Here is a 9,610-nt window from a genome sequence, read left to right on the forward strand (position 1 = left end):
TCCAGAAGACAGGAACCAGGTAGCCTCTCCAGGTTCAAATTAGAGTCTTGGTAAAGACTAAAGGGGAAGGAATTAGGGTGGCCTTCAATGAACTGCTTGTCCGTACTGTCAAAATTCAGTAATAATTTAGCAGCAAGTAGGACCTTTAAAAACTTACCCTTCATGAGGCAGCCAATGAAGTAAGCATTATTTTCATTCCCAAAGTTATCGGGAATGTTTTCTGTGTATATTTGAAGGACTGAGATGGTGCTTCATTGTGTATGGATGGGAAGAAATTATATATTTGATTAAAGGTGAACGCTAATCTCAAAGGAGGTGAAAAGGGGTATACAGAGACAAGTATGTCTCCCTCCCACCATGTTCCCTACCCCTGGTCTGGATTCCTTCCCTGAGTATAATCTAGTTACCTGTCTCTTGTGGATCCTCCTAAGAGTATTTAGGGTTAGCTGTGTCTTTGTTTTAAAAGGAGGAGGAGAAGGAAGAGATCAAAATAAAGTAGACAGAAACTAAATATCTAAACCAGAAAATCTGAGCCATAATTGCTATTATAAAAATTAATGGAATCTGGGGCTAACAGTTAAGAAGATACATGTATAATGAAAGACTGAAGTTGATATGGTTTGGCTCTGTGTCCCCACCCAAATCTCATCTCCAATTGTAAATCCCCACATCTCTAGGGAGGGACCTGGTGGGAGGTGATTGGATCATGGGAGTGGTTTCCCCCATGCTGTTCTCATGGTAGTGAGTTAGTTCTCACAAGGATGGTTTTTGTTTTTTGTTTTTGTTTTTGGTTGTTTTTTTTTTTTGAGACAGAGTCGTGCTCTGTTGCCAGGCTGGAGTGCAGTGGTGCAACCTCGGCTCACTGCAACCTCCGCCTCCTGGGTTCAAGCGATTCTTCTGCCTCAGCCTCCCAAGTAGCTGGGACCACAAGTGCATTTCACGACACCTGGCTAATTTTTGTATCTTTAGTAGAGACAGGGTTTCACCCTGTTGGCCAGGCTGGTCTCAATCTCTTGACCTCGTGATCTGCCTGCCTCAGCCTACCAAGGTGCTGGGATTACAGGAGTGAGCCACTGTGCCCAGCCGGTCTGATGGTTTTAAAAGTGTTTGGTGGCCAGGCATGGTGTCTCATGACTGTAATCCCAGCACTTTGGGACACCCAGGTGGGTGGATCATAAGGTCAGGAGTTCAAGACCAGCCTGGCCAAGATGGTGAAACTCCGTCTCTACTAAAAATACAAAAAAAATTAGCTGGGTGTGGCAGTGGGCGCCTATAATCCCAACTGCTCAGGAGGCTGAGACAAAGAATTGCTTGAACCTGGGAGGCAGAGGTTGCAGTGAGCCAAGATCACACCACTACATTCCAGCCTGGGTGACAGAGTGAGACTCCTTCTCAAAACAAAAACAAAAAAAAATGTTTGGCACATCCCCCATCAAGCTGTCTGTCTCCTACTACCATGTAAGATGTGTATTGCTTCCCTTTCACCTTCCACCATAATTGTAAGTGTCCTGAGGCCTCCCCAGTCACGCAGAACTGTGAGTCAATTAAACCTCTTTTCTTCATAAATTACTCAGTGTCAGGTATTCTTTATAGCAATGTGAAAATTGACTAATACAGAAGTCAAACTGTGCAAAATTTAAATGTTTTTCTTTATTTAAATGGAAAGAAAATGATTAAATGAATCATGTGGGAAAAAAACAGAGGGTGTTAATTCTTTTTGCATTCAACCACATCCCAAAAAACGTTAATTGGGAAATTAAAAGTTGTAATTTCCTATAGAGTTAGCCTGGATTGGAACACATTTTAGTGGAAAAAATGGAGTTTTATGCATTTCTTTTATTCATTCTTTTTTTAATTAACACAAGGTCTGGCTCTATTGCCCAAGCTGGAGTGCAGTGGCATGATCTCGGCTCACTACAACCTCTGCCTCCCAGGCTCCAGCCATCCTCCAACTTCAGCCAACCAAATAGCTGAGACTACACACATGCCTCAGCACACTCAGCTAATTTTTGTGTTTTTTTGTAGGGACTGTAGGGACAGGGTTTCACCACATTGCCCAGGCTTGTCTCAAATTTTTGAATGCAAGGGATTCGCCTGCCTTAGCCTCCTGAAGTGCTGGGATTACAGGCATGAGCCACCGTGCCCAGAGCATTTCTTTTAAATTGTATGAATATTCAATGAGCATCTGTAATGCTCTGATCACTTTGCTAGATACTTAGGAGCTGCAGAAAAATAGGCACAACTGCTGATGAAGATAGACATAGAAGCATGACATAGCAACGGTTGGTAATATCTACAAGCCACCATGCCAAGAGTGTTATGCCTTAACATATTTGATTCTCACAAAGATGTCATTGAGGACATTGAGGCCTAGAAGCCACGCACGTTTAGTATTGAAAGTGTAGTTTATCATAGCAACAGTGTGAGCAATGATAACTACTCACATGAGTGGGTGCTGTGACTATACAAAAGAGGGGCCACGGAGGGGAAGTAATTATTTTATTAATTTGTTTCTTAGTTTGAACTTGGGAGTATCTGTGAAAATTTTCTCCTTACCCATTCACTCCCACACCCTACCTCACTTCACCTAAATCATTCCCTCTTCCTTCCCCCACTCCCTCAAGTAACAGCATTTCAGACTCTGAGAAAGGAAAGAGAAATTGTGTACCACTTTTTAAAATGGATATAGCTTTATTATCTGTGGACATTGATTAAAAGTTGCCCAATCTTATGTTGTCATTGATTTGTTATTGATATATAAATGTGTGTGTGTGTGTGTGTGTGTGTGTGTGAGCGCACACGCGCATACATACATAAATACACAAACTAATGTGTTCCCTTAAACTTGTTCTTTCTGGTGAAAAATACTGTAACAGTCAAATCTGGAGATTGGAAGCAAACCAATATTGTGCTTGCACATGGCTATGAAAACCAAGGAGCCACATGCAAGGAGAAAATAAAGAAGTAATACAGGTCACCTCTGCCAAGTTAGAACAAAGGTCTGCTGAGAACCTAAGGACTTCCTGATGGAAAGACATTTCAGGAAATGAAGATCTAAGATTAGAAATAATTTCATACCTCTGAAACTTTTCAAATGATAAAATTCATCCAATATGTTTTCATAAATTTGATCCAGAGCCCATTTTTTGACACAATATTTGGTCTATATGGTAGGATGTGTTGTTTGGACGCCTACCAAAGTATTGGAATTCCTTTGACAGGAGAAACTGCAGATTTCTACATTCAGTTCCTACCCAAAACCTAAGATGAAAAAAACTCCAACATAAATGAAGGAGTTTATCCGACAAAAAAAACACGAATAATCTTTCAACCATGGAAAACAGTGATGATCTAGGATTTAACTACAGATGGGATGTCTTCCTTCATAGCATAAGCTTGTGTGGAAGTGAACGACAGCATCTGAAATCTACAAGGTATCTTTTTAATTATATCAGTCATTTTATCTTTTGTGGGAATGAAAGTTTGAAATTCAGACCAAACATTCCAGGTAATTTCATTCACTCAATAAAACATCTGATTACTTTTATTCTTCTAATAATACAAGAAATATCCTTTTAACGGAATGTTTAAAAAAATACATGTAATAAAAATTTTTAAATAAGTTTAAATAAATTTTAAAAGGAGCCACAATTAATATTTTGGGATGTAGCTTTCTAAATATTCTTTTATGCATTAGAGAGTATAAAAACATATATATTTTATTTTTACAAAAATATATGCTTACTGAAACTATAGTTCAATGAATATATTTCTACAACACCACTTTGATTACCTACATGATATTACTCTGAATGTACAAATCATAATTATGTTGGTCATTTTTAGATATTTTTGTTCCCAATATATTGCTAAAATTTATTTTGCTGTTATTTAAGTTGCAATGTAACTAGTCTTGATACACATCCCTAATTATTTTCTTAAAATATATTCCTAGAAATGGGATTACTGATTGAAAGGATATACACATCTCTAAGACTTTTGATCACTTCTGCCAGATTAATCTCTATTTATTCAGTCAGCAAATACACATTGATTGCCTATTATGTGTTTGCTTCTATACCCAAGTCTGAGTTACAGCTGGGGGACAACATAGATATAGTCCTTGCTTTAGAGAGTTTACAATCTAGATAGAGAGAGACAAGAAGCAAATACCCAATATTCATGATGATAATAAATGATGAGAAAAACCAACAGAGTACCATGAGAAAATATAATACAGTGACCTCACTTAGGCAGGGCCAGAGAAGAAATGCCAAGGAAGTTCCACTGGGACAATGAAGTTAAGACCAGAAGGTGAAGAGTGGCTGGATAAGCATTCTGAGAGAGGGACAAGCATTGTGTGCTATCCCCGCAAGAAGAGCTCCACAAAGGAACTGAAAGAAGCCATGGGTCCAGAGTTCTGTGACGGAGAAGGAGCTTGGCAGGGGCCACACTAATTGCAATGAAAGCTATCACTGAAGGATTTTAGGCAGCGGAGTCACATGGCCTGACTAATGTTTTTTAAATGACTCCCTCTGGCAGCTCTAAGCAAGGTAAGTAACAGCGCCATTTAGATTAATTCTGTTGTCTAGAAAGTCAAGACAATGGTATCTTAAAAGGAAGCAATGGCAGAAGACATGGAGAGAAGTGGAACTTAAGATATACTTGGGGGTCATATCAACAGCTAATAGCGACTCAAGCACAGAAGAGGGCCTGTTATCCTAAACTCACAACACTGTATTTTTTTCCTAATTAATAAATATAAGATAAAAATAGCATTTCAATATTGTGTTTATTTTGCATTGCTTTGATTACTAGCCCTTGAACATTGTTTATGAGCAATTTGCATTTTGGGGTGCACTGCCTATGATTGGGTTTTCTCCCCCCTTTGCTACTAGATCATTCTTTTTCTTGTTGCTTATGTGTCAGTTTCCTATGGCTGCTGTAACAAAATGCCACAAACTAGGTGGTTTAAAGCAACAGAAATGGCCGGGCATGGTGGGTCACGCCTGTAATCCCAGCACTTTGGGAGGCCGAGGCAGATGGATCACAAAGGCAAGAGATCAAGACCATCCTGGCCAACATACTGAAACCCTGTCTCTGTTAAAAATACAAAAATTAGCTGGGCACGGTGGCATGCACCTGTAGTCCCAGCTACTTGGGAAGCTGAGACAGGAGAATCACTTGAACCCAGGAGGCGGAGGTTGTAGTGAGCCGAGATTGTGCCACTGCACTCCAACCTGGCAATAGAGCAAGACTCCTTCTCAAAAGCAAAACAAAAAAACCAAATGTATTCTCTCACAGTTTTAGAGCCCGGAAGTACAAAATCAAAGCATCGGCAGTACCATGCTCCCGCTGAGGTCTCTAGGGAGGACCTTTCCCTGCCTCTTCCAGCTTCTGACACCCCCAGGTGTTCCAAAACTTGTGGCTGTATCAGTCAGATCTCTGCTTCCATCCGCATGTGAGGTGCTCCCTGTATGTCCATGTCCCCTCCTCTTATGGCACCAGTCATATTGGCTTAAGAGCCCACCCTACTCCACAGTTTAATTATTCTGCAATGACTCTATTTCCAAATAAGCTCCCATTCTGAGGTACTAGAGGTTAGAACAGTGACATATCTTTTGAGGGACCCAACTCAAGATGTAACAACTCATAAGAGATCTTAATACACTGCAAATATCTCTCTTAGTTTGTCATTTGCCTTCGTATCCTGTTTATGATGTTTCAGATGGATAGGTTTTAATTTTATGAATTTAATTTATCAGTTTTTCTTTTATCCAATATTTGTTGAGTGCCTACTCCGTGTGTGTGTGTGTGTGTGTGTGTGTGTGTGTGTGTGTAACAGATGCTGTTCTAGGTATCCTTGATCCAAAGATGAATGAGAGTTCTCTCTTATCCCTACATGCCGAGAGTCTAGGTGGCAGGCACGTAAACAAATAAATATCATTCAATATGATGACTACAGCAATAAAACATTTGAACTAGGGAGAGGGGGGCAAAAATAAGGAATGCCCAGAGAAGTTTGGGCAGTCAAACAGAAGAGGTCACTCATGCCAGCCCCCTCTCAACTCTAGTAGGGACGGCACCAGGTTCAGGAGGCCGAACAAGAGACCCAGAGCCAGCAAAGCAGACATGGGGTTTACTGAGGGGAATTTACTTACAAGCGTGGTCCAGGGTCGGTGGGCTGGACAGGAGCACTGCTCTTCCCAGTGGCAGCGGGCAGGGCAGGAGAGCTGCTTGTAGGAAGCATGCAGTTTAAATAGCGTTTTCACTTAGCACCTTCCTACTAACAACCTCCAACTGGCAACCTTCATTTAACCCAAAACACAGGGCTTTGATCTCCTGTACTGCCTGCGTTCCTTGGGAGGGCTGAGGGGCTCAGATATTCCTCATAGATAAGGAATGAATCTTTAGGTCGGCCACTTCTGGATTCCTTAGCTCGAAACTCCAAAGACACATTTGGGTGCATCTGCCCTGCAGGGTCATTCTCAGGGTATGCTGAAGTCAAGTTATCGCTGTCAGGTGTGTCTACTATCCACAGGTGTGTCTTGCACAAGGCACAAGGCCCTTGGGCAGTAGTTAAGGAATACAAAGTTTCACTAAGTATGCCTCAAACTGAAAGTTTCCCAGCTGACTGTCCATCAGCAGGCTCTCCTCCAAGTGCAGTCCGGTGGAGCACAGCATCAGCCCCACCTGATAGCTTGTTAGAATGCAGAATCTCAGGCCCTGTTCCAAACCTAGGCAATAAAAACCTGCATTTAAATGACATCCCTGGATGATGTGTATACACATGAAAATCTGAGAAGCACTGCCCTAGCTTTGGAAGTCATTTTTTTCAGATTTACAGTCACAGGCTTTTGTCTGTGATCACAAGCACATAATAAGAAAGTACTCTAGAAGACTTGCAGTACAAGGGCAAACTTTTAAACTTTTCCCATGTGTTATGTCAAGATGCTGATTAGTACATCAAATGAGCAGCCTTCACCACATAGCTTCATAATCCATGGGAAAAGAGACCCAGTGTGCACATTTCAGGGTAAGCTCAGTGGAAGCCGAGGGGACGATTTGCTCTAGAGATGACCCTGGCATGACCCTGTGATTCAGACCGAAGATAAGCCTCCAAATCCATTCCCTGGATCAGCTGTTCAAAGGGGATTTGTCTCCTAGGTTATAATTGGTCTCCCGCTTGTATTTTGAGCAGGTGGTTCAGGGGAAAGGGAAACTGTTTTACTTATTTAAGCGGCTGAATAAAGGAAGCATCTCTTTGGGAAAGGAGATAGACAGAAATTATTCCTGGCGTGGTAATTGGGTAGAGTAAGCCTGAAGAGGTGGGGGCAGAAGAGAAAGTGATGGAGAGAGAAATGGAAAACAAGACCTGGGTAGGGAAGAAAACTCTCACCAAAGTGTAACAGCTGCTGGATCACTCAAAAGCCAGTATTGTTTACTTCAAAGCCAAGTTCAATTCTGCATGCTGAAAAGGAAGGAATGCAAGGTACACACAAGGTGGATAACTAGGGACGAAGATATCACAGCCTCTAGATATAAGCCATTCCTTAGGAAATATCGCAACATGGATGAAGCCAGCCTCCTGCCACCCTGCAGGGCGTGCACTACCAGCCAGCAGTCTCATCTTTGGGTCACTCAGTTGTGGGTTTTACTAGAACAAGACTAGAATCCACTTTAATGTATGCTAAAAGATATAACAGAGGCACTCAATGCAAATATTAATCTGGTCTAGTGTTTACTACCTGTCTCCAATGCATTCTGCCCACCACAAATCTGCCAGTGATTTTAGAGGGAACTTATGGGAATTCATTTTAATTCAGCAAATAAATGAAAATACTTGCTGCCTACAATTTATTGTGATGGTCAGGGCTTCCCTGTACAGTGAGAGAGATGTGCACTGCTCAACCCCAGGCACCCTTTAAAGCTGTGTAGTACACAATCCAAAAAAGCAAAACATAGCTGCCCTGGGGACAGAAGACGATAAAAAACAAAGGGGATTAAGACAAGGTATCTACAGTCAATAATTTACCATTTAATATAAAAATAAGTAGCTAAAAAAATACATACAGGAGAGACTCTCAAATTTCTATGACCAGCTTTGCAGAGGCTACTGCCATCAGAGGTCCCGGTACTATCAGCCATGGTCAACCCTGCTGTGCTCGACGTTGCTATCGACGGCGACTCCTTGGACCACGTCTGCTTCAAGCTCTTTGCAGAAAAGTTTCCAAAGACAGCAGAAAATGTTCGTGCTCTGAGCTCTGAAGAAAAAGGATTTGGTTATAAGGGTTCCTGCTTTTACAGAATTCTTCCAAGTTTTATGTATCAGGGTGGTGACTTCACATGCCATCATGACACTGTTGGCAAGTCCATCTACTGGGAGAAATTTGATGACGAGAACTTCATCCTGAAGCATACAGGTCCTGGCATCTTGTCCATAGCAAATGCTGGACCTAACACAAATGGTTCCCAGTTTTTCATGTGCACTGCCAAGATGGAGCAGTTGGATGGCAAGCATGTGGTCTTTGGTAAGGTGAAAGAAGGCGTGAATATTGTGAAGGCTATGGAGCGCTTTGGGTCCAGGAATGGCAAGACCAGCAAGAAGATCACCACTGCTGACTGTGGACAGCTCTAATAAGTTTGACTTGTGTTTTTTGTCTTAACCACCAGACCATTCCTTCTCAGGAAAGCGCCCCTCCACCCCATCTGCTCACAGTGTCCTAGAATATTTGTGCTCTTGCTGCAGTTCCCTTTGGGTTCCATGTTTTTCTTGTTCCCTTCTGTGCCTAGCTGGATCACAGAGTTAAGTGTATGATTATGAAATAAAGACTAAACAACAGTTGTCTGTCCTCGTTTGAGTTAGGGCATTGATGTAGGCCTTATTTTAAGCCTACTTAAGGATGTTACTTCTGAAACATCACTTACATGTTTGCTTAATTCTACATAGCACTTAATTTTTTTCACTTCCGAGACCCAGGAAGACTCAATGTTATTTGTTGAGTGGAATATTGTAAATGTAGGCAGGGGCTGGGCGTGGTGGCTTACTGCCTATAATCCCAACGCTTTGGGAACCTAGGCAGAAGATCACTTGAGGACAGGAGTTGAGATCACCCTGGGCAACATAGTGAGACCCTGTCTCTACAAAATATAATTAGCCCAGCCTGCTGGTACATGCCTGTAGTCCAAGCTAATCAGAAGGCTGACATGGGAAGTTTGCTTGAGCCCAGGAGTTAAGGCTGCAGTGAGCTATGATCATGCCACTGCACTCCACCCTGGGTGGCAAAGTGAGACCCTGTCTCTTAAAGGTAGACAGGGGCAGAAAAAGCAAGCAGACAGAAATTAAAGGTTGAACCAGTGCTCAATTAGTTCATGCATTTAGAGGTGTTCTTCGAGGTGTTCTTCAAGGTGACTAGTGTCACAAACTGAGAAATCCGTTATGGCTAATTTTTTTTTAACAAAGCTAAACTTAAACACTGCTGGTGCTCCTTAAGGGAAGTATATTGGGCTTTGGTCTCTATGGGGAGGCCCTTTGAGTTATTTGAGTTGGATGATGTAGGTCCAGGTTATACATCTTTTAATTTTGGTGGAATTCCTATGTAGAGTCTGA

The 9,610-nt window shown here is 41.8% G+C and overlaps 1 pseudogene; it reads left to right on the forward strand.

The window, feature by feature from the left end:
• The first annotated feature begins 6,879 nt into the window (after window positions 1-6,879).
• LOC116557422 lies at window positions 6,880-8,842 on the forward strand (annotated as a pseudogene).
• The last annotated feature ends 768 nt before the right edge of the window (window positions 8,843-9,610 follow it).

The sequence above is a fragment of the Sapajus apella genome, unplaced genomic scaffold (assembly GCF_009761245.1).
Source record: "Sapajus apella isolate SASKATOON/1434 unplaced genomic scaffold, GSC_monkey_1.0 scaffold19, whole genome shotgun sequence".
NCBI classification, from domain to species: Eukaryota; Metazoa; Chordata; class Mammalia; order Primates; family Cebidae; genus Sapajus; species Sapajus apella.